Genomic DNA, 22,665 nt, shown 5'->3' on the forward strand with positions numbered 1-22,665 from the left:
ATTGCTACAGGGATGTATACATGCACACATTAGACGTGGACATTACAGATATTTTTTTTAATATAAAAGCTTGGAGAGAGATAAAATTGTGAGTTATAAAGTATATCTCCCAACATAGTTGGTGAGGAAATGGGATCCTGTGCATGCCAAAGGGGGTATGGCCCAGGCTATCCCTTCACTGTGTATAAATGCCATGAGGATAGCAGAGCAGCGATTATAGTGCCCCCCCCCCCGCCCCCACACACACAACTCCCCCTTTACCATGGGACACTGTGGCTCTTGGGTGGGACAATGGGGCAATCCCAGAAAAATGGGACAGTTGGAAGGTACGGCTGATTAGCTAGCACTCACAATTTTATCTCTCTCCGAGCTTTGATGGGTACCACCCTATAGTACATAACAATTTAGGTTTATGGACCCTGTACATAATGTATATAAGTGACCGCAGCTGTCAGTACTATGAATAGTAAATATCTCCTTCTCCTGTATATTATTTCCCCTTACAGTGGTCAGCCTATGTATGGTATATTACGTCGGCCTCTCAGGCAGCGCTGCCATTCCTCCAGGTGAGAATACAGATAAAGCATAGTATGATTAAATAAGACATTTATCTACACTTTTTATGCAGCTATTCTATGTCCTGGTTTATTCTTTTCATATACAGTTATTATAAAAAAGATACTTGCTCCTTTCTGAGACCCCACATAGTAACCCACACATCATTGTGCTGATTATACTGTGATATATAAGAGCGCTCTGGTTTATGGTGACACTGATCAGGATCAGTTGTGTGATGCAGGTAATATAATATTGTAATATATTATTTAATTATCTCCATATATAAAATCCAAATACCCTGACTGACTCCCTGACTCATCACGAAATCCCAGGAGGACTAAGGGGGGGGTCATTCCAACCTGATCGCAGCTGTGCTAAATTTAGCACAGCTATGATCATCGTCCCTGACATGCGGGGGGACGGCCAGCACAGGGTCCAGCCACACCTGCTTTGGCCGGACCGCGCCCACAAAATGGCAGCCAAACGCCGCCGTGCCACTCCTCACACTTAGTGACCGCCTCTGCCTGTCAATCAGGCAGAGGCGATCGCAAGACAATGACAGCCGTTGGCTGTCAGCCATACGCTGGCGCACTGCGGCGCCAGCACATGCGCACTGCGGCGCCAGCGCATGCGCAGTTCTGACCTAATCGCTGCAGTGCGAAGAACTGCAGCGAGCAATCAGGTCAGAATGACCCCCTAGGACATTTGTGGGCACCCACTAAGAAAGGATTTTTCAAAAGTCCGTTCCCAAAGGGGTGAAAAGAGATGAAAAGTTTTTTTTAATAAATTCTTCATTATCTCTTAATCCAGATAAGACTTACATTTTAGAATGTAAGTTCTCACGAGCAGGGCCCTCTTCCGTCATGTGCTTATCATTTGTCTTACTTTAATATTCTTCAACTGCACCACATCCAGCAGTCTTCTGCCACCTGATACTTATCCCAGTGTCATCTGCTGATGTAACTATGTTTATTTACCCTGGCCTTCATTCCGAGTTGTTCGCTCGCTAGCTGCTTTTAGCAGCTTTGCACACGCTAAGCCGCCGCCTACTGGGAGTGAATCTTAGCATAGTAAAATTGCGAACGAAAGATTAGCAGAATTGCGAATAGACACTTCTTAGCTGTTTCTGAGTAGCTCCACACTTACTCGGCATCTGCGATCAGTTCAGTGCTTGTCGTTCCTGGTTTGACGTCACAAACACACCCAGCGTTCGCCCAGACACTCCTCCGTTTCTTCAGCCACTCCTGCGTTTTTCCCAGAAACGGTAGCGTTTTTTCGCACACACCCATAAAACGGCCAGTTTCCGCCCAGAAACACCCACTTCCTGTCAATCACACTACGATCGCCTGAACGAAGAAAAAGCCGTGAGTAAAATACCTAACTGCATAGCAAATTTACTTGGCGCAGTCGCAGTGCGAACATTGCGCATGTGCACTAAGCGGAAAATCGCTGCGATGCGGAAAAATTTAACGAGCGAACAACTCGGAATGACCACCCCTGTACTTGTCCTATACTGTCATCAACTGTAAGTTGCTGTTTTCCTGTTTGATTATTTATGTACTCTGTAATTGGGCGCTACGGAACCCTTGTGGCGCCATATAAATAAAGGATAATAATAATAATAATTTGGTTTTTGCATAGAAACGTTACTAAATTAAGTTCCTGAGTAGCGGTATATATTTCTAGCAGCATGTTAATCTGGGTTTAAATACAATCATTTTAGAATGATTCTTTTACCGACATTCTGGCGACTTTTGTTTCATATTAAATTGGAGGATTGTTAGGAGCTTCTTTAGCATCCACCCGAAACTGTCTCCATTCCGAGAATTCCTCTGATCCCTTTAGACAACCACTTCCAGTGGAAACGGCTACAGTTCCCGGTAACGGTCTGTTACGCCATGACCAATAACAAAGCTCAGGGGCAGAGTGTGAAAGTGTCTGGTGTGGATCTGAGGAGTGACGGCTTCTCCCATGGCCAGTTGTGTGTTCCCTGTTCCAGAGTCGGCTGCTCTGACAGCTCGGCCATTCTCCAGCCTGAAGGAAAGACTAAACGTGTAGTTTACCAGGAAGTCCTTCATGATTAAAGTTACACGCTTGATTAAAGTTACACTATCACTATATATATATATATATATATATATATATATATATATATCTTATACTGTTTCATGTTACATTCATTGTCTAATTTGTTTCTAGTGGTCATCATAAATGATACAGGACTTTGCCCGGACCCCCCATGTCTGCCAGACTGCGGTTCCTGCGTTCCTACTAGAAATGCTTTGTGTCCTGCTGTCTGCATTCCATCCTTACAAACCTGATCCTGTAATCTGGGCTGTTTCCATAGCAGTCTCAGGCTCCACCTCCCAGGAGAAACTGAAGAACCTGAGTATTTGTCATTATAAATTCATGTTGTTTTGTTTTTATCTAAATAAATAAAATAAAGGGAATATAATAATGTTAGCAATGTTTAAATACAGGTCTCTGGAAAAAAAAAAAAAATATATATATACACACACACATATATATATATATATATATATATATACCACAACAACCACCTAGGTGGAAGGTGCACTCACGCCCAGAAATTAGTCTCTGAAGTCACTTGTAAATTCAGTATATTTTTATTCGGGTTCACTGTTGATGCCGTATTTCATCGACGTTTCGGTCCTTATGCGGACCTTTATCAAGATTGGCACTTAAATCACCTATACAATCAGAAACAGTTACAATTAATATGTATAAGAACCCAGATTTATTCAACACCAACACCACCAGTGCCTCCCAGGCCCTGAAGACTGTCACAAAAACCAGAAAACGTATTAAAAAGCTGTTTTTTTATATATGTAAAAAAGAGATACTTGGAAATAATCCACGTGTGATGAAAGAGACACCTCCACCGTTAGGACTATCTGTTTAGATAGGCAAATGATTACCTGGACGGCAAGCCAGATCACTCAGATGTGTGGAATGGCCTTCAAAGTTGGCAACATGCCTGATCACATAATGAAGTTAAAAAGCCTATAACGTAGGGGAAGCTGCAAGGCGTAGTCACCTATTAGATAAATAACAGAGTAACTACACCATAAGAAAATACACTAACAACGTCATTTTGGAAAAGATCATACCTAGTTACATGTAGAAATAGCTCATGGCAGCTTGTGGGCTCTGTACATGTGTCAGACACTCAGTCTGTAAGGAGGCACAACAGGAAAAAATAATCACCAACCGTAATCATGTGTCAGAAGGGAGCTGCAGGAGAACCATACTCACTGCTCAAGTGTCCAGAGCCAAATGGAAGCTGCATAAAGTTCAGCCTCAGCTGAGCACTATTTAAGGATCAACCACAGGAAGTGCCAATTAGGGAGATTAGTATAAACCCAGTCTCTCATTAACTGATCACCTCTCAGATAACTAACTCAGACCAACTGGGAAAAAAGTTACAGGGTTCACAGGACAGGCAGTGGCTATCGCTAACGCACGGCTACTTAAATGAGTGTATTTTAACGATTTGGAAGGGCAACTGCCGGAGACGCGTCTTTTGCGTTCCACCGACCGGAACACCATGCGTTCCATTCCGCGGAAGTGGCGCTGGCCGGAAGTCTCTGCGTTCCACTCGCGGAAAGAACCGTAATTAGGCTTATCCACTGGCTAATGTTTAAAGGAGGTGTACAACCTAGAGGGGGGTGTTCTAAGAGAATGAACACTCCCCCAGGTGGAATCATCAATGTACAGGTTCACTCATAGCTCACAGGGACTCGGAGGTATACCGGAGGTCTCCTCACGTATAATCCTGGATTAACCTATGTGTAGCCTGTCAATCACCACAGAAGAAAAAGAGTGCAAATGTAAATAATGATCCATAATATGAAATGTCAAAAATGACATAAGAGGGCACCAGATCAAATGACCACAACTCACCCTACGCATACAAACTAACATATATCTGATCAACAAAGGCAAATTGAATACTGATGTGAGTGTAATATCTTTATAGTAATACATTGGTATAATGTAGTAAAAGATTTTAAATAATAAAAGGGAATAGTGGGTGGTGTGGTCATTGAAATTGGTGGACCCTCGTGACTAGTATAGGACCTGGGAAGGCTCCGGGAAACAACAGAAAAATATATATAAAAAACATAAGCAAGGACGTATAAATAACTGTCCTTACTTTCTTAATCTATATACATAAAAAGAACATACAAAAATGAAAAAAATAAAACATAGAACATAGAACATATAAAACATATAAAACACAAATCGAAACCCAGCCTGTATGTGCTGATTGTATCACAGTGCCCTATGTCCCTGAAACATACAAAGTGTGTTCCAAGGTATCCAATCAACTATGGCAAAATAAAATTCTAAAGAAAAATATTAAGGGGGTTGGCCTCATTGAGGCCCTTTGGTGACACTGTATTGAGTTTGTGTATCCAAAAGCTTTCCTTCTGTTTAAGTAACAAGGTGCGATCGCCTCCACTAACAGGTGGCGGCACCCAGTCAATCAGCTGACACTTCAGGGCAGATACTTGATGTCTAACTGACAAAAAGTGCCGTGCTACCGGTTTGTCAGAAAAGCCCACATTGAGGGCCGTGTGTATGGATGACCGATGGTTTGCCATCCTGTCGCGAAAGGGACGCGCGGTTAGTCCGACATAACATAACCCACATGGGCACTTTAGAAGGTAGACGACATGATCCAGTCGACAGTGGAGATGATATCTGATAAAGATTTTTTTCCCTGTGTGTGGGTGATACAAAAAAGGACCAGTGATCATAGATCTGCACGTTGTGCATCCCCCGCAGGAAAAACTGCCAGGTTTGGCTTGCATAAGCTGGATTTGAGATGTGTTCTGTTCAGGGAAAATCGTGGGTCTCATTAGTAATTGCTTTAGGTTGGCCCCTCGTTTTGTGCAACCATAGGAGCAGGTGTTTTAAGAAAAGGCAAACTGTTGTCGGTGGCTATTATTGGCCAATGTTTCCGTAGGGCCTTTCTGGTTGCACTTGTGGAACCATCATACTGAGTGGAACAAATCATCCGATTGTTACGAATGGGGTTTTTAACCTGTTGTCCATGAAAAATGCTGTTCGCTTTATTGAGACAGCGAGTAAGTACACTGCTAGTGTACCCTCGCTCCAGAAAGCGAGAGGTGATCTCGTTACATTGTTGATCTTTGAGTGCTGCGTTGGAATTGATCCTCATGGCTCTGAGGTACTGGGATATGGGCAATCCTTCTTTGAGGGCTGGGGGATGATGGCTGCTAGCATGCAAGGTCAGATTGCGGTCAGTGGGTTTACGGTACAACGAGGTGTCCAGTCGGTCACCATTTCTGGTGATACTGACATCCAGGAAAGTGATGTTAGTGGCCGATACTGTGTATGTGAACTTGATAGGATTATCCAAAGCATTCAATTGGTTCACCATGTCAAGAAACTCAGACTCGGTGCCCTCCCACAGCAAGAAGACGTCATCAATGTACCGTTTAAAGAAGGCAATCTTGTGCCCATACCTAGGTAACAGGTACGTATGTTCATAGTGCGCCATGAACAGATTAGCGTAGGCGGGGGCCAAATTCGACCCCATCGCGGTTCCGGCGATTTGAAGAAAATAATCATTTTTATACATAAAGTGGTTGCACGTAAGAACCAATGAGGTCAGTTCCAACACAAACTCAGTGGGGTAATCTTTGCAGGGGCTGTTGGAAAGAAATTGACGTATAACATCCAAACCTAAGTGGTGTGGTATAACGGTATAAAGGGACCCCACATCCATAGTGGCCAGAAGAGTGCCTTCACTAAGATGGGTAAATGTCCGTAGATGTGTGAGGAAATCCCCAGTGTCCTTTAAATAGCTATCAGTTTTTAATACCAAAGGCTGTAGGATACTGTCAATAAAGACAGCAATTGGCTGTAACAGAGAGCCTTCCGCGGCAATAATGGGTCTGCCGGGAGGGTGAACTAATGTCTTATGAATTTTGGGCAGAGTGTATAGGATGGGACACCTGGGTGAATTGATGGTCAAATATTTTAATGTGTCTTCACTTATGTAGCCCTGCTCAAAACCTAACTTCAGAAATTGATCGATTTTAGATTTAATTTTAGGAACCGGATTGGTGGTTAATTTCTGATAGGTCATGTCATCTGCTAATTGTCGGTTGATCTCCATGTCATAGTCAGTCCAATCTTGGACGACTATTGCTCCTCCCTTATCCGCCGGGCGGATGACTATATGGGGAGAATCCTTTAAAGTTTTTAATGCTTTCCTCTCGGCTATGGACAGGTTATCAAACATCCTTTTGGGGGGTGAGCTCTCAGAGTCTCTTTGGACTAACCGTAAATAAGTTTTGATGCTGGGATTGGAGGATGGAGGATCGAATGTCGATTTGGGTCTGAATTGAGGTATCTCTTTGTTAGTGGATTTGTTAGCAAAGAACTCCCGCAGACGGAGGGAGCGGCCAAATTTATACTGATCTATAGTTTGTTGGAATGAATTAATTCTGCATGTGGGGACGAAAGATAAACCTCGGGCAAGAAGTTTAGTTTCCGCTGGACTCAGTTCTACGCTAGATAGATTAAAGACATTGTCACCTACTGTCTCCTCCTCCCTCTTCTCTTGGTACCCCCCTCTCCTCGGGTGCGGTCTGTGCCGCTTCTGAGAACCCTGGAACGGGTAGAGGAGGCCTCTCCTCCTCGATCTAAAAAACGAGTGGAGTCGTTGTTCCCTTCGTAATAATCGGTGTCTGAGGTAGAGGCGGAGGAAACAAATTCATGGGCAAAAGGTTGGGCCCTTCGCCTAGTGTATTGTCTATTCTGACGTTCACTAGTATTGTTTCCAAGTAACCAGCGGTATACAGTATGCGTTTGGTAGTCGTTAGTTACAGTGGACAATTTTTTTCGTTTAAAAGAAATTAGATCACGTTTATAAGTGTCCACCTGTGTCTGTAGACGTTCGATCCAATTTTGGGTTTTGTCATTCTGCAGCACGGTGGTGTGAGATTTGATGGTAATATCCACTTCAGTGGATAATTTCTTTAACTCAATGCCAACTTCCTCCACTACCAGGGTCATGAGGTCAAGCGAACATTTGTTCAATACTCCACACCACCGGCTGCAGAAGACAGGGTTGTTTCTACCCAATGTTGGAACGTTAGAGATACGGAAACCCCGGGGGATTTGTTTTCTCCTGAGGTATTCCGACAAAAATTGACCATGTAAAGTCAAATCAACCTCTTTTTGTCTGTGTTTAAGCACTTTGTAAAACAAATCCACAGGGGTTTCGGCTGGTAAGGCCTCAAACTCTAATTTATCGAATAGTAATTTTTCAGTGTCCTCATCCGTAAATGAAACTATACCAGTTTCAGCTTTGGCCAGTAGGCCATCATCCAACAAATATACCCCGCTCTGAGTCATAACACTCTTTAGACTGGAAAACTCAAACAGGTATAGCAATTAGATTAATAACATACTAAACATGACAAACAAAACATGTAAGGTTCCCGGAAATAAAGGTGGTGATCGGTGAGGAAGTCCAATCCGGTATGTTGGATGGGTGTCAGGAAGTAGGAACTGCGTATAGTAGTTCGAACAAATGTAGTCTTGGAAGATCCTGCACTCTCATCAAAAGTAATAACGACGGCGGGTGCTCCTAATGACCAGAGAGGCCACCAATATACCACAACAACCACCTAGGTGGAAGGTGCACTCACGCCCAGAAATTAGTCTCTGAAGTCACTTGTAAATTCAGTATATTTTTATTCGGGTTCACTGTTATATATATATATATATATACTAGGTGCTTCATCGCGCCCTACGGGCACTCTTCACACCGTCGCAAGGGGCTACGCCCCCTTAACCCTTGCATGCCTTTCTGGGGTTCAATATTTGTATTATATAAAGTATTACCTGCATTCCTTTGTTAGTGGTTAAATATTGCACAATGAAAGGGCGTGCGATGGTGAAGGAGGCGCAGCCCCTTGCGACGGCGTGAACAGCACCTGTAGGGCACGATGTACAGAATGTAGCGGGTGCGGTGGGGACTGCGGATGGTGTCTGTAGGTGCTGCAGGTGGAGGGGGGGCAAAAGTGGGGGTGGGGCCCGGATGGGGAAGAGTAGGGAGGTGCTGTGGGTGGGGGAGGGGCAGAGGAGTGGGGGATGCAGATTGGGGAGGGGTCCGGAGGCACTGCAGGTGGGGGAGGGGTAGGGGTGCCATGGTGGGAGAGGGGCAGGTGTGGGGATGTTGTGGATGGGTGAAGGGTTCCGGAGGTGCTGTGGGATGGGAAGGGGCGGGAGTGCAGGGGTTGGGGTAGGGGTCAGCAGGCGCCATGGGTAGGGGAGGGGCAGGTACGGGTGGTGCAGCGCATAGGGAAGGAGGTCCGGAGGTGTTGCTGGTGGTGGAGGGGCAGGTGCGGTGGTGCCATTGGTGGGGGAGGGGTGGGTGAGTGGGGGGACCATGGATGGAGGAGGGTGTCTGCAGATGCTGCGGGTGGAGAGGGGCAGGTGTGGGGGGAGACATATAAAGGGGGTGGATGGTGGAGGGGGCCTGGAGGTGCTGTGGGTGGTGAAGGGGCAGAGGAGTGGGAGCCGCGGGTGGTGTAGGGGGTCTGGAGGCAAAGCGTGTGGGGGAGGGGTGGAGTGCCGCATGTGGTGGAGGGGAAGGTGCCGAGGTGTGGTGCATTGGGGAGAGGTCTGGAGGCGCTGCGGGTACTGTACCTGCCAAAAAGGTAGTTGGAGGGTATGCAGTAACAGGGCCAGGACAGGGGTGACAGGGTCAGAACAGGGTTGACGGGGCCAGGACAGGGGTGACAGGGTCAGAAAAGTGGTGACGGGGCCAGGACAGAAATGACAGGGACAGGATAGGGGTGACAGGCCAGGGTAGGGGTGGCAGGAACAGGACAGGGGTGACAGGGCCAGTATAGGATTGACAGTGCAAGCACAGGGGTAACAGGGCCAGGATAGGGGTAACAGGGCCAGCATAAGGGTAACAGGGCCAGCATAAGGGTGACAGGGCCAGCATAAGGGTGAAAGGGCCAGGCTAATGGTGACAGGGCCAGTATAAGGGTGGCAGGGCAAGGCCAGGGGTGACAGGGACATGACAGAACACAGGGCACGGGAGAGATTGGTATTAGGGACAAAACAGTGGTGACTGACAGATGTGTCTTACCGGAGTCACTGCTGCTGGCTGCTGCTGTTCCACTCGAACCTGTTGGGATCTGCTGCTGGTGGAGACTTGGCATGGCTGACTCTCTTAGGCTGGAGTCCTGCTTCCTCTGCCCGTCCGCATCCCTCCCCCCCTCCTCAGTCACACACCGCAGACCTTGTGCAGCTGCCGGGCACTGTGGTAAGGGGAGACTGGGAGTGACTGGTTAGCCCCCAGGAGATGCTGCGGCTGGAGGGAGGAGGGGGTCGGAGCTTGCAAGCAGCACGGACTTCTGCAGCGTTACCCGCCGGCTAAAGTGTGTGAAGGAGCTGGGCGCACCTCACTGCGGGCGGCAGCGCTGCAGCTAGCGGTGGGGTTGCCGGGGCTGGAGATAACAGAGGCAGTACGGAACCTGCACAGCGGCAGGTGCCCCACAAAACTGCAGCTAAGAAGCGTGGAGTGTGCTAGAAAGTGACGCTCCTCCGCGCCAGAGAGGGGAGTGGGGGTCAAGCACACAGTGAGCCGGTGCCGGTCTGTCTGTACGGCAAACCCCCTCACACACCCCCATACCTCCCAAATGTCCCGATTTTTGCGGGACAGTCCCTTTTTTTGGGGTCTGTCCCGCTGTCCCACCAGTGAGTCGCAGTGTCCCGCGGTAACGGGGGGGTCAGTTGGAAAGCTCCTGTACTCGCTGTTCTGCTTAGCAGAGCAGCGGTGAATAGTGGAGACAGAGGGAGAGGGGGCATCAGGGGGTATGGATTAAGGGGGGGTTCCAGGAGCAGAGCCGGATTAAGGGGGTGGGGGGCAGGGGGTACGTACCGTTGGCTGCACAGTTTTAGGGGGCCCCCCGGCTCGAGTAGCCCTGTCCCAGCTCAGAAGCTCCCCCCCCCCCAGTCCTGCCAGCAACAACGGCAGCATTGTGTTACAGTCAGCACACACTGCTGCGTGTTGGCTGGTCTGTGGTGTTGCAGGGAGGCAGCAGTCTCCCTGCTTTCTTCTGCCTGTGCGGGTGTGTAGGGGGGAGCGACCACCCCCTCTGGATGTAGCCCTAGCAGAGGGGCCAAAATTCCATGTAAAAAAAACAACAAATGGAATTTGCGGAAGGGGCGTGGCCTCGCGTCCCGCGATTAGGCCACGCCCCCAACTCACAGCAGGCACAGCAATGAGATAGGGCTCCCCTGTCACAAGTGCCCTGGGCCCCCCGGACTCATAATCAGCCCCTGGGGGCATGTCAGCAGCTCACAGAGCGCTGGGCATGCCCCATCATTGACGAAAACAGGGGCCCTCCCGTGAAGCCACGCCCCCTTTTCGTCGAGTGTGTGTCCCTCCTTCTGCCTGAAGAATGCTCCTGAAGAAAGCTGGGAGGTATGCACCCCTGCCTGTGCCATGCCCATACTATCTGCTTCTGCTCCTAGTCTCCTGTAGATTTGGCCAGATCTGTGACTCATTTGACTAACTCCGCCCAGTGTTGTGACTCCACCCAGCCTTAGCAAATGAATCACAAAATCACAGATCTGGGATATTATATAGGAGATATTTTTTATTTTTATTTATTTTTTTAACGTAACATTAACAACCTAAATCTACATTTATATGAATTCATTTTTACAGTAAAATGTCTTTGGGAGACAGCTAGCTCAATGAACAGGAAAGTAGATGTAGAAATAGTTACAGGAGAAATACTACTACTACTACTACTACTACTACTACTACTACTACTACTACTAATAATAATAATAATAATAATAATAATGACTTTAAGGTGCCACAAGTGGGGCAATTAAGGTTTGCTGTGCTCAGTTTGTGTCTTGCAACACAAAGCTTTCTATACTATACAAACTAACTAAAGGTTCATACACACGGTGTGATATGCACTTAACTTTTCTTACAATTTTGACAATATAGTAAAAATCATAAGGAAAGTAAGTGCATATTGCACCTTGTGTACACAGCTTGCGATGCCGATGCGCGGTCCAGCGGGATCGGAATCGCAAGCAAAATTGGACTGTGCAGGCAAGTAAATTTTCACTCTCTCATGTTAAAGATAGTCAAAATTGTCACTTAGCCAAAATCAGACAAAGCCAGTATCGCATTATATGCCTGTGATACCGACCTAGTTCCTGTCGCATAGTGAGAAACGTGCATAGCCCGAATCTCACCGTGTGTGTGGACCTTTACTCTGTAAAGACTACAAATCTATATGACATAACATGGTTGTTTTGGGGTCTATTTTCTAAGCCTTGAACCGAGATAAAGTGGATGAAAATAAAGTGGGCGAAGATAAAGTGCCACCGGATCAGCTCCTAACTGCCATGTTACAGGCTATGTTTGAAAAATGACAGTTAAGAGCTGATTGGCTGTTACTTTATCTCCATCTACTTTATCTCCATCCAAGAATTAGTAAATAGACCCCATTATATCCAGCAATATCTACCCCGCTGGGACAGCTCTTCTGGTACAGACCTGTCCTGGCAAGGGATTGATTTCTTGTTTCTGAAGCTGCGGGGGATGAAGAAGGATGCTGCGGTTCCCTCCCTGAAGACTTCATACGATAATAAACCCATAGGCTTCTATAGACAATGCCATTTATAGATGGCACGGACTATCTCGGATAAGCAACAGATAGTTATGCTTCCTATTCTATTTTCATAATCTGACCTTTTTAATACATACAGTCATTAATTGCATGTATACGGCCGGATTTTGAGCTTTTACTGCATTTTATGTTTTGATACATCCCATCCTTATTCATAGGACTTTCACGAACCCCACGCTGACCTTCCTACATCATGTGATTGATCACCCATTGAAAATTACCTTACCTTGCTGTATGCACAGAATGTCATGCCTGTATTACCAACACCTGACACTAGGGGTCATTAATGAGGCTACAAACCAGACCGCACAGATTTACGATCTCATGCTTCTACTGTACATACGGCCACATATCCCAGTGAGAGTAGGGTATAGCGCTGATATATAGCAAGCTGTGGTATGGTGAACATCATTTCTCCCTGTATGGGGATAATCCTGGCAGTCTGGTACCAGTCTTGCTCAGTGCTGGGTAAGTGCAGGAAAGGCCCTACTTATCTCTAGATAAATAATGAGATTTTGTGGTGCGGGACAAGATACTTCATAGAATCATAAAATTTGATGGCTGATAAGAACCACTTGGCCCATAAAGTCTGCCCCAAACACATACACACTAAGGTTAATTTTTGTTGGGAGCCAATTAACCTTTCAGATTGTGGGAAGAAACCCACGCAAGCTCAGGGGGAATATACAAACTCCACACAATTAGGGCCGTGGTTGGAATTGAACTCATGACATCAATGTTCTGAGGCCGTAATGCTAACCATTACACCAGCTATACTACTTAAATGAGCTTCAAGAGCTGGACATTGTGCATTATTGGAGGTCATTACTGGCTTGTGTCATGGCCCGGGGTAACTCTGGCCGGGGATGCCAGGACGTACCTGTCCGGGTCCTCTGGTGGGGGTCTTCCAGGAGTGGAGTGGGCTGCTGATGACTTGCCAGGTGTGCGGGCATGCTGGCGGTGTCTCTCTGCGGTCGGGTCCTGGCTTGGGACTGACGGCGGTGCCGCCATCTTGGAATTGGTTACATGACCGGGCGAGACAATCAGATGCTCCCCTGTCACAGCTCTCCTGGCCTGGTCACTTCAGAGTTAAACGCTGCATCTCCTCCGACACCTTTGTTAATCTGCTACAGTCACCCAACCCTCCAGGGGTGATCCCCTCCCCTCTCGGAACACTGTACTGGTCTTCGTGGGGTCACCAGCCTCAGATAGACGAACTGGGTCTTTACCTGCTGTGCAGGATCAATTCTGTCTGGAATACATCTAATATATAAAAATTAAAATTTGTCCTTCTGTCCCTCTGTCTTTCTATACAAATCCACAGTTTACAAGCGAAGATCATGAAATTTGACATACGAGTGTATTAAAACACGGCGGAGGCAACAAAAAAAAATTGAAGTCCCTAGCACCCCTAGGGGGCAGACAGCAGCACAGAGTATTTAAGGAGAGAGCATAACTCCGGAATTGCTGGAGCAATGTACTCAAAAATTGGAACACATATGCCTTACAATCTGGAAACAAACACTGTGGGGGGGAAGACACCCCTAACACCCCTAGGGGTGAGGCAGCAGCACTGAGTATTTCAGCAGACAGCATAACTCTGGAATGCCTGCAGCAATTTACACCAAACTTGCTACACATATGACTTACACTCTGCGAACAAACACTGTGGGGGTAACACACCACTAGCACCCCTAGGGGTGGGCCAGCAGCACAGACTATATCAAGACATGCATGATATGTCAGTGAGGACAGGGCTGCATGTGACAGGGCCAGTGACATGATGTGAGGAGGGGAATGCAGGTAGCACAAACCCACACACTGAGAGTTATATAGTGGAAGTAGCACGGTCCCCCAGCAGCACAGAGTATATCAGGAGATACATAATGTGATGCGCTATATAAGAAACTGTCAAAAAATTGATAATTTCACAGGGGCACTGACATGATGTGAGGAGGGGACTGGAGGCAGCAGGAAGACACAGACTGAGAGTTATATAGTGGGAGGAGCAGGGTCCCCCAGCAGCACAGAGTATATCAAGAGATGAGTGATGTGTCAGTGAGGACAAAGCTACATGTGACAGGGGCACTGACACGATGTGAGGAGGGGAATAGAGCCAGCAGGAAGACACAGACTGAGAGTTATATAGTGGGAAGAGCAGAGTCCCTTGGGGGACCAAAAAGGGGTCCGGCCACTACACATAGTGCGTCAGGAAAGCAAGATATGCCTATATACTAGATCTCCAACCAACGTAAATTAACAAACAACTATCATTCTCATTTACCATCCTCATCCCGTAGTGAAGCACGGGTTTTCCGTTATCTACAATGTTATTTATACCGTGTGTTTAATATTTACATTTATTTTTGTAAACAGACATTCTTAAAATACCGGGCAACACCAGATACTCCAGCTAGTCCTTAATATATCTATGAAAAGGACTTTCATTGGGCTCGCCCGGCTTTTGTTTACACAAACAGCTCACCCAGCACCTTTAGCACCAGATCCGGGTCCATCATCAAGTTCAGATTTGACAGCTTAGTTGGTGGCCACAGAGCACCAACCCCTGGGATCTTGGTCAGATTTTCGTTTGCTGCCTTTAACTTAAACCAAACCATGTGTGGGGAAAAATGTTTCTATGTAACACAAATATCATTGTTATTGAAAATAATACAACTGTGCCACGTAAAATACAGTAAGCACAAATCTGATGCAGGGCCAGCTTAAGCCTTCAGGGGACCAGGGACACTTAATGCAGGCTGGCCCACCCACAATTCTTGGGCCCTCCCCTTACTGTCAGCACCACCCCCAGTCCCGTAACACTTCTTACCTGTCTACTACTGTTGGCCGCTGCAATATACCTACTACTACCCGCTGCAGTATACTGTATAGGAGATTACTGTAGCTCAGCATGTGCTGGGCTGCATATTACAGTGGGCAGCAAAAGTGAAAAGGTAGGACACATCGGTAGTGGGTGCAGTATTGTATAGGGTGATTCAAAAGTCACAGTACACCCTTTTGTTTCAAAAACTGTGCAGGAAATGGGTAAACTGACTTAGATTCAAGATGGCTGATTTCAAGATGGCGCCCATGTTCAAGATAGCCCACCTCACCCGTACCTTACTGCAGTATTCACTTTTCCCATTTTCTGCAGTTTTTGAAATCAAAAGGGTGTACTGCGACTTTTGAATCACCCTGTATATCTACACTGTCTGTGTAGACAGTCAATAGGTCAACCACATATGTTCGACAGGTACAAAAGATTGACAGGGTGAAAAGGTCGACATGACAATAGTCGACACAAAAATGGTCAAAATATTTTTTGTTTTTCGGTGGGGCCAAATCTTGTATATTTCATGTTATGTGACAAACATCAGTACAAACGTGTAACGTTGCGGGCACGCTTCACTCACCACGCTATGGGCAAGGTGGCTCGGGCCGCTTTGCTCACCACAGGTTACTCCGAATCGCAGTCCACGAGGACAGTAAATGAAGGAAATGTTGGAAAAACATGTGACCCCCCCCGCAAAAAAAATGTGTCAACCAATTGTGTTGATCACTGACATGTCGAACTTTTGAACCTCATGATCTTTTATACCTGTCAACCTAAAGCATGTCAACCATATGGTGTTGACCTAGACAGTGTAGAGCTATATTCTGGATTACCCTCCCCTTCCCCCCCCCCCCCCTCTTAATCCGTCTCTGGTCTGATGACCTCCACCTCCCCTGATTTTGATTAGGACACAAAAGTGATGGTTTCACTAGCCGTATATTTTGAGGAGTATGTGAATGTTGTAATTACTTAATAGGCTGGTCCATATGTAACAGTAACCTGACATCGTTTATCCAGAGAACATAGGCCCCTGTCTCCACTGTTCACACTCGTAATTCACATGCACTTGGCACAATCTGCCCCCTGTGCCCAGTTTGTTATAAAATCCCACGCAAAAAATGGCCTGTAATTCTGGAAGTGGCAGTGGTATTTAATTCAGAACACACCCCAACTTGGAAAATGGGTGTTCTCCATGTAATGTGCAAAAATAATAATTGAGAATCTGCAGCACTGCTTAAAACTTGCAGCCCACAAGCGTCATCCAACCAACCTGAACAACCCGGGCCCAATCTGCAAGGTAGAATGGGCAATAATCAGTCCCATATAGTGTGCAAGCCTGGTAGAAACATATTCCAACAGACTTAGGGCGTAATTCATGTTTGTTTGCAGCGCCGATGTTCATGCAATGGAGCGATTATTGGCAGACTGCGCATGTGCCGCGATGGCACTGCGCATGTGTCAAAGTACATTTGCAGTGCTGCTCACAGTGAGGATTTTCTTGCAGAGTCATTGACAGGAAGGGGACGATTGATCAGCTGTGATCAAGTACGTAGAGAAACATGGCGTCAGTGTCGCTACTGCCACGTCCAGTCAGTGTGACCATAGAGCTAGGCGAGCAGTCTATGATACTCGTTATTGCATGGTTTTTGTAGGTACATGCAGTTGCCTATGGCTTTGTGATGGCTCCAATGGGAGCTTAACTTCTTTTATGTGCGGCACTTTCACTTGCGCACACAGACGCACACAGCCGGAAGCTGGAGCTCAGGAATGAGCTTCGGCTGCCGCTGAGAGGAAGGTGGTGGCACCTGCTGGTAATACAACCTCAGCGGGTGCCCAGCATTTCCATGCAGTTCCAGGCTCACATCCTGGGCTAGGTGAGCCGGAGGAACTGACGGAACACAGTCCAGCTAAGTTCCGGCTCACTTTAACCTCTGGGTATAGACAATCGCTGAGTAGGAGAGAGCTGTAATTGAAGTGTGAGAGAAGAGGGCTGTGAGAACAGGAGGGAAGAGGGCCCTGCTCCAACAAGCTCACAATATAGGGAGTGAAGGGAGACAGACAGGTGACATGAGGTGCGAGCAAGCATAAGGCACACTGATGGCAGGAAGTAAGTGAGGCAGATATGGCCAATGCATGAGGCAGGGGGTAGAGAGAGTGGCCTCGAGACTAGGTGATGCAGAAGGGTACAATTTGAAGAACAAGTGGGTTTCAGTGCCTGTTTGAAGCTGTACAAGGTCAGGGAGAGTCTAATAGATTGATGGACCTCGTTCCAGTGAAGGGAAGCAGTGCGGGCAAAATCATTAGAGGCGACAGTCATTGTCTGACTGGAGTGGGCGGTAGGGAGTATGTAAGGAAATGAGGTTGGAGATGTAGGGGGCAGCGGAGTTAGAGAGGGCCTTGTATGTGAGGGTGCAGAGTTTGAAGGGGCTTCTATAGGGGAATGGGAGCCAGTGCAGGATTTGATGAGAACAGATTAGAGTGGAGTGAGATTGGAATGTGGGAGGCCATTGAGGAGAATGTTGCAATAGTCGAGCCGTGAGATGAGTGGGTAGAGACTGAGATGAATGGCCTGGTGCCAGCAATGTTACATAGTTGGAACCAACAGGATTGAGCCAGAGATGGGGCATAGGACCTGAAGGAGAGGGAGGAGTCAAGAATGACACCCAAACAGCAGAGTTGGGGAACAGGGAAGATGAGGGTGTTGTCAACAGTGACAAAGATATTAGGGGGTTGGAAACTCTGGATGGGGGAAAGATGATGAGTTCAATTTTGTCAATGTTGAGCATCAGGGAAAACTCAGACATCCATGAGGAGATGTTGGTGAGGCAGCTGCATACTTGAGAAAGGACAGAGGGGGAGAGGTCAGGAGAGAAGAGGTATAGTTGCTTATCATCAGTGTTGAAGTTGTATTGAAAGTTGAAGGACCTTATGAATGTACCTAGGGAAGAGATGTAAAGGGAGAAGAGAAGGACAGAACTCTCTGGGACACTGATGGGGACGATTGAAGGGGGTGAGGTGGAGCCAGAGAAAGATACCTTGAAAGAGCAATTAGTGAGGAAAATGGTGAACCAGGCAAGGTAGTGCTGGAGAGGTCAATGGTTTGGAGAGTGCGGAGGAGGAGAGGATGATCCACAGTGTCAAAGAAAGCAGAGAGTTCCTGAAGAATGAGAATAGAGAAAAGTGACCCCTGGATTTGGCTGAGAGCAGGTCATTGGTGACTTTGACAAGTGCAGTTACTGTGGAGTGGGATTGAAGAGGATCAAGGATGGAGTTGTCAGAGAGTTAGCTGGTGAGATGGCTGTATACTCAAGGAGATGCTCAAGGAGTTTGGAGGTGAATGGAAGAAGAGAAATGGGGTGGTAGCTAGCAGGCAAGAAAGAGTCAAGGTTGGGTTTTTAAGAATAGTTGAGACATGAGCATGCTTGAATGGCGAGGGAAAGATGTTGGTAGAGAGTGACAGGTTGAACAAGGTGGGAGCAGGCAGTGGGGGGGGGGAGAGCAAAGAATGTGGGGAGAGGATGTTCAGGGGCAGGTGGAGGGGGAATAGGATAAGATGAGGGAGTGGACTTCCTTGTCTGTGGTGGGGTGGAAGGAATGGTGGAAGGAACACAAGGTGGGGTGGGTGGATGGAGGGAGAGGATGGTGGGGGTCTCTGGGCTGCCAAGGGGAGTTGGGAGGAGTATTAATAATGTATTGCTTCAATTTTAGAGGAGAAGAAAGAGGCAAAGTCAATGGCAGTGAGGGAGGATTTGAGGGGTGAGGGTAAGAAGGACTGTGTTGAAAATATCAAAGAGATGGCAAGAACTGGAAGTCTGAGAAGAGATAAATGATTGGAAAAAGGATTGCTTGGCCAAAAGACCCAAGATTGGTTCTGTTGATGGTGGTTCTGGGCATGAGGAGGAGAAGAGATGAGAGGGTAAAACAGAGTAGATGACAGTCAGGGAGAGGGAAGGGAGAGTTGTAAAAGTCAAATAGATCACACCGGTGGGTGAAGACAAGGTCAAGGGAGTTGACGAAACTGTGAGTGGGGGTAGAGGTCGATTGAGATAGGCCAAAGGAGGAAGAGAGGATGAGAGGATTAGTAGATGCTGGTTTGGTGATGTCAATAGGGATGTTAAAGTCACCAAGGATGATAGAGGGGACGTCAAAGGATAGGAAGTGGGGAAGCCAGACAGTGAATTTGTCAAGATATGGGGAGGCGCAGCCAGGCCTGCTTTAGATGACCACCACATGGAGAAGAATGGGGTAGAAGAGGCGGATAGAGTGGACCTCAAAGGTGTAGAAAATTACGGAGGGTTCAGGTGGGATGACGCAAAAGTTGCAGTTCAGGAAGAGGTGGATGTCCACTCTTTCACCTTGCTGGTTGCCATGTATGACAGGGTAGGTGAAGTAGAAGCCCCCATAAGGAGAGGGCAGCAGGGAAGGTGGAGTCAGAGGAAGAGAGCCAGGTTTCGGTGATGGCAAGAAGGTTAAGGGAGTAGGAAATGAAGTGGTCGTGGCTAGGAGGCTGCTAGTTGCAGATTGATCTGGCATTCCAGAGTGCCCAGGAGAAAGGGAGGGAAAGGATAGAGGAGATGTGGATCAGGTTGGCTAGGATGTGGGTATGAGGGGGTGGTCGGGAACTGGGGGTGGAGTGAGAGCGGGTAGAGTGGATTGGTACGGGACATGATCTAGAAGCCATGTCTCCAGTACAGTACATTAGTGGTGACAAGAGGAAAATTGAGAGAACAGAGTAGGGGAAAATACTAACAAATATTATAGGAAATGTTAAATCCAGGTGTACTAAAAGCAAAGGCCATGCAGTCGGGACTTTGTGGGGAATATAGTGATTATAGGCCCTCATTACGAGTTGATCGCTAGCTGCCGTTGTTCGCTGCGTAGCAATAATTAAAAAAAATGGCAAAACTGCGCATGCGTATGCACCGCAATGCGCACGCGCAGTGTATGGGTACAAAGAGCATCGTGGTTTTGCACAGGTTCTAGCGACGCTTTCAGTCGCACTGGCAGATGCAAGGAGATTGACATGAAGTGGGAGTTTCTGGGTGGCAACTGACCGTTTTCTGGGAGTGTTTGGAAAAACACAGGTGTGGCCGGGCGTTTGCTGGGCGGGTATCTGACGTCATTACCGTGTCATTCGTCGCAGCAATCATCGCACAAAATAAGTAACTACAGGGCTGGTCTTGTTTTGCACAAAATGTGTTTGCAGCCGCTCTGCTGCACAGGCGTTCGCACTCCTGCAAAGCGAAAATACACTCCCCCGTGGGCGGCGACTATGCGTTTGCATAGCTGCTAAAAGTAGCTAGCGAGCGATCAACTCGGAATGGGGGCTATAGTGAGAAAGTGTCCCACAACAAGAGCAATGGTTATGTACTATATATAGGGGGTAATTCAGATCTGATCGTAGATGTGCTAAATTTAGCACATCTACGATCAGTTTCTCTTTACAAAGTGGCGTGCTACTTTTACCTCAAGGGCTAATCTTATTGATGACCTGTGCGCTGACATTCTTTCTTTAAATATACGCATAGTTTTGCCGACACAACTAAGACCACAGAGACAAATTATTTGATAAATTACAAATGAGCTTTAACAAGTCAAAGATGTCGTATGTGAAAGACTTTTCCTTTCTGAGGATTGTTAAAAAGCCACAAGTGGTGCAAGAACACCTGAAGCAGCCAGTTTTTTCCTGAGTCAAACTTTTTTGTGTGTGCTCAGACCTGGCTAAACCTGAAATGTCAGTTTTAACTAAATGGTCACACAAATTACGTCATCTTGAATAGCAAGCCATAAGGTCAGTGTTTTGTAAACCAATATCTTTATCTGATTTAATAATTAGGCAATGTGAACTATAGATGCGATTTATGGCTGGGGACAAACTACTGAATTTAGTCACCCAAGTCAATTTCTTTTTAGAAGTATTTGTTACTTTAGCCTTTGTTGCCCCAAACTCATCAATGGGATAACCAGTGGCGTAACTCGAAATTTTGCTCCCCCAAGCCAAAAATTTCCTGGCACCCCCCCTCCCCAATTGCAATTAGAAAATTAAAGATATTAGAAAAGGGGGCATGGCCTGACTACAAGGGGTGTGGCCTCACTACAACGGGTGTGGCATTACAGGAAGAGACTAACTTATACCCCAGTTTTGCAACCTGCATGACACTGACCATCAGCAATGGCCCTTACACATTATGCCACAAACCGTAATGCCCGACACATTATACCAGACACCATAATGCCGATTACACAATATGCCCCACGCCGTACTGCCCCTGACACATTATGCCACACACCACAATGCCTCTGACACAATATACCACACACCATTATGCCCCTGACACATTATGCCACACAATGTAATGCCCGTGGGAGGGTACAAGCTGTTCCCCACTCTGAGAGAAGGACCCATATAAACATAACCTGCTGGGCCCCACAAATCAGATGTCCATCCCTAAATAAGGAACCCTGGTCACCCTGTAATATTAATCACATATACACATAACAGTGGGGTGCTGGATAATCTGGTACAGAAACAATAGGGGTGCATAATGATTCGTACTGTGTTCCATTCTAGTCCTGTACCACAGTGCTACCAGTCAGACTACTGTCCATGTCCCTACACAAACTTTCTTACTGTGCTATAGATCCATTAGGCCTCCCCACTCCTAATGTTTATGTCCCCAGGTCACGCAACACTGCTATATTTATAAACCCAGCGTCCAAGTATTACATTCCAGCAGAACCCCTAGTATCCCAGCTCCCTCTATGACAAGCATGTACTTTCCAACAAATTATTGTGGCTCCTGGGGCTCCAATACTTCCAAATAACCAGTCTATTCCATGTCTGAGCACACATTCACATTCTTGCATGTCACGATCCTGACTGTAGTTCTCGTATATGGTGACTTACCCCTGCCATCTGTCCTGGATCCTGTGCCTTTTTGCTGAGATAAACAGCTTGTCAGCACCATGAGTTTCCTGAGTCCTGAGTTCTCTGCCTGGAAGGTAAGAGTTAACGAGCTCCACCTGTGGTGATTAATCTTCTGTGTGAGTCTGAATTCAGCAATCTGAAGTTTAGGCCTAAAAAGCAAGGATCTTCTGTTTGTTTGCAGAAGTTCAGGCTTCAGTGTTCTTTCGGCCTGCTAGGCCTCACTCCACATCACAGCCTAGTCTAGAGTACTCACATGACAGTGACTGTTCACCTGACCCAGAGCTGTCCAATCCTGTGCCAGCCTGAGACTTTCTGAATCACCTGACACTGCTCACCAATCACCAAGGACCAGGAAGTATAAGTCAGGAGACGTGAGTTGGAAACTCTGCCAGTTCCTTGTGTCACACACAGCTCTGTGTGAGCTCTGAAGCTGAGCTCCCTAAAGGTAACCCTTGTACTTCAGTTCCTGTAAAAACTCTGTTCCTTTGCTATCCAGTTTGGATTACATTTGTGTTACCATTGATATCCAGTATTTCTACAGTTTCATCTTAAAGGCACAGTTGCAGTATTCCACAGTCTCAACTTAAAGGCACAGTTGCAGTATTCCA

At 46.8% G+C, this 22,665-nt stretch overlaps 1 protein-coding gene and 1 long non-coding RNA gene across 5 annotated transcripts in view; one reads left to right on the top strand and one right to left on the bottom strand.

Moving 5' to 3' along the window:
- LOC134965863 (uncharacterized) overlaps window positions 1-22,665 on the top strand; it is a 153,485-nt gene that overhangs the window by 22,478 nt on the left and 108,342 nt on the right. The window lies entirely within an intron of this gene.
- LOC134965865 (uncharacterized) lies at window positions 3,086-3,858 on the bottom strand. The gene is made up of 3 exons (XR_010188525.1): window positions 3,690-3,858; window positions 3,498-3,616; window positions 3,086-3,269 (listed from the first exon to the last, which is right to left on the bottom strand). It is a non-coding gene; the product is annotated as an uncharacterized LOC134965865 (long non-coding RNA).

The sequence above is a fragment of the Pseudophryne corroboree genome, chromosome 10 (assembly GCF_028390025.1).
Source record: "Pseudophryne corroboree isolate aPseCor3 chromosome 10, aPseCor3.hap2, whole genome shotgun sequence".
Lineage (NCBI taxonomy): Eukaryota > Metazoa > Chordata > Amphibia > Anura > Myobatrachidae > Pseudophryne > Pseudophryne corroboree.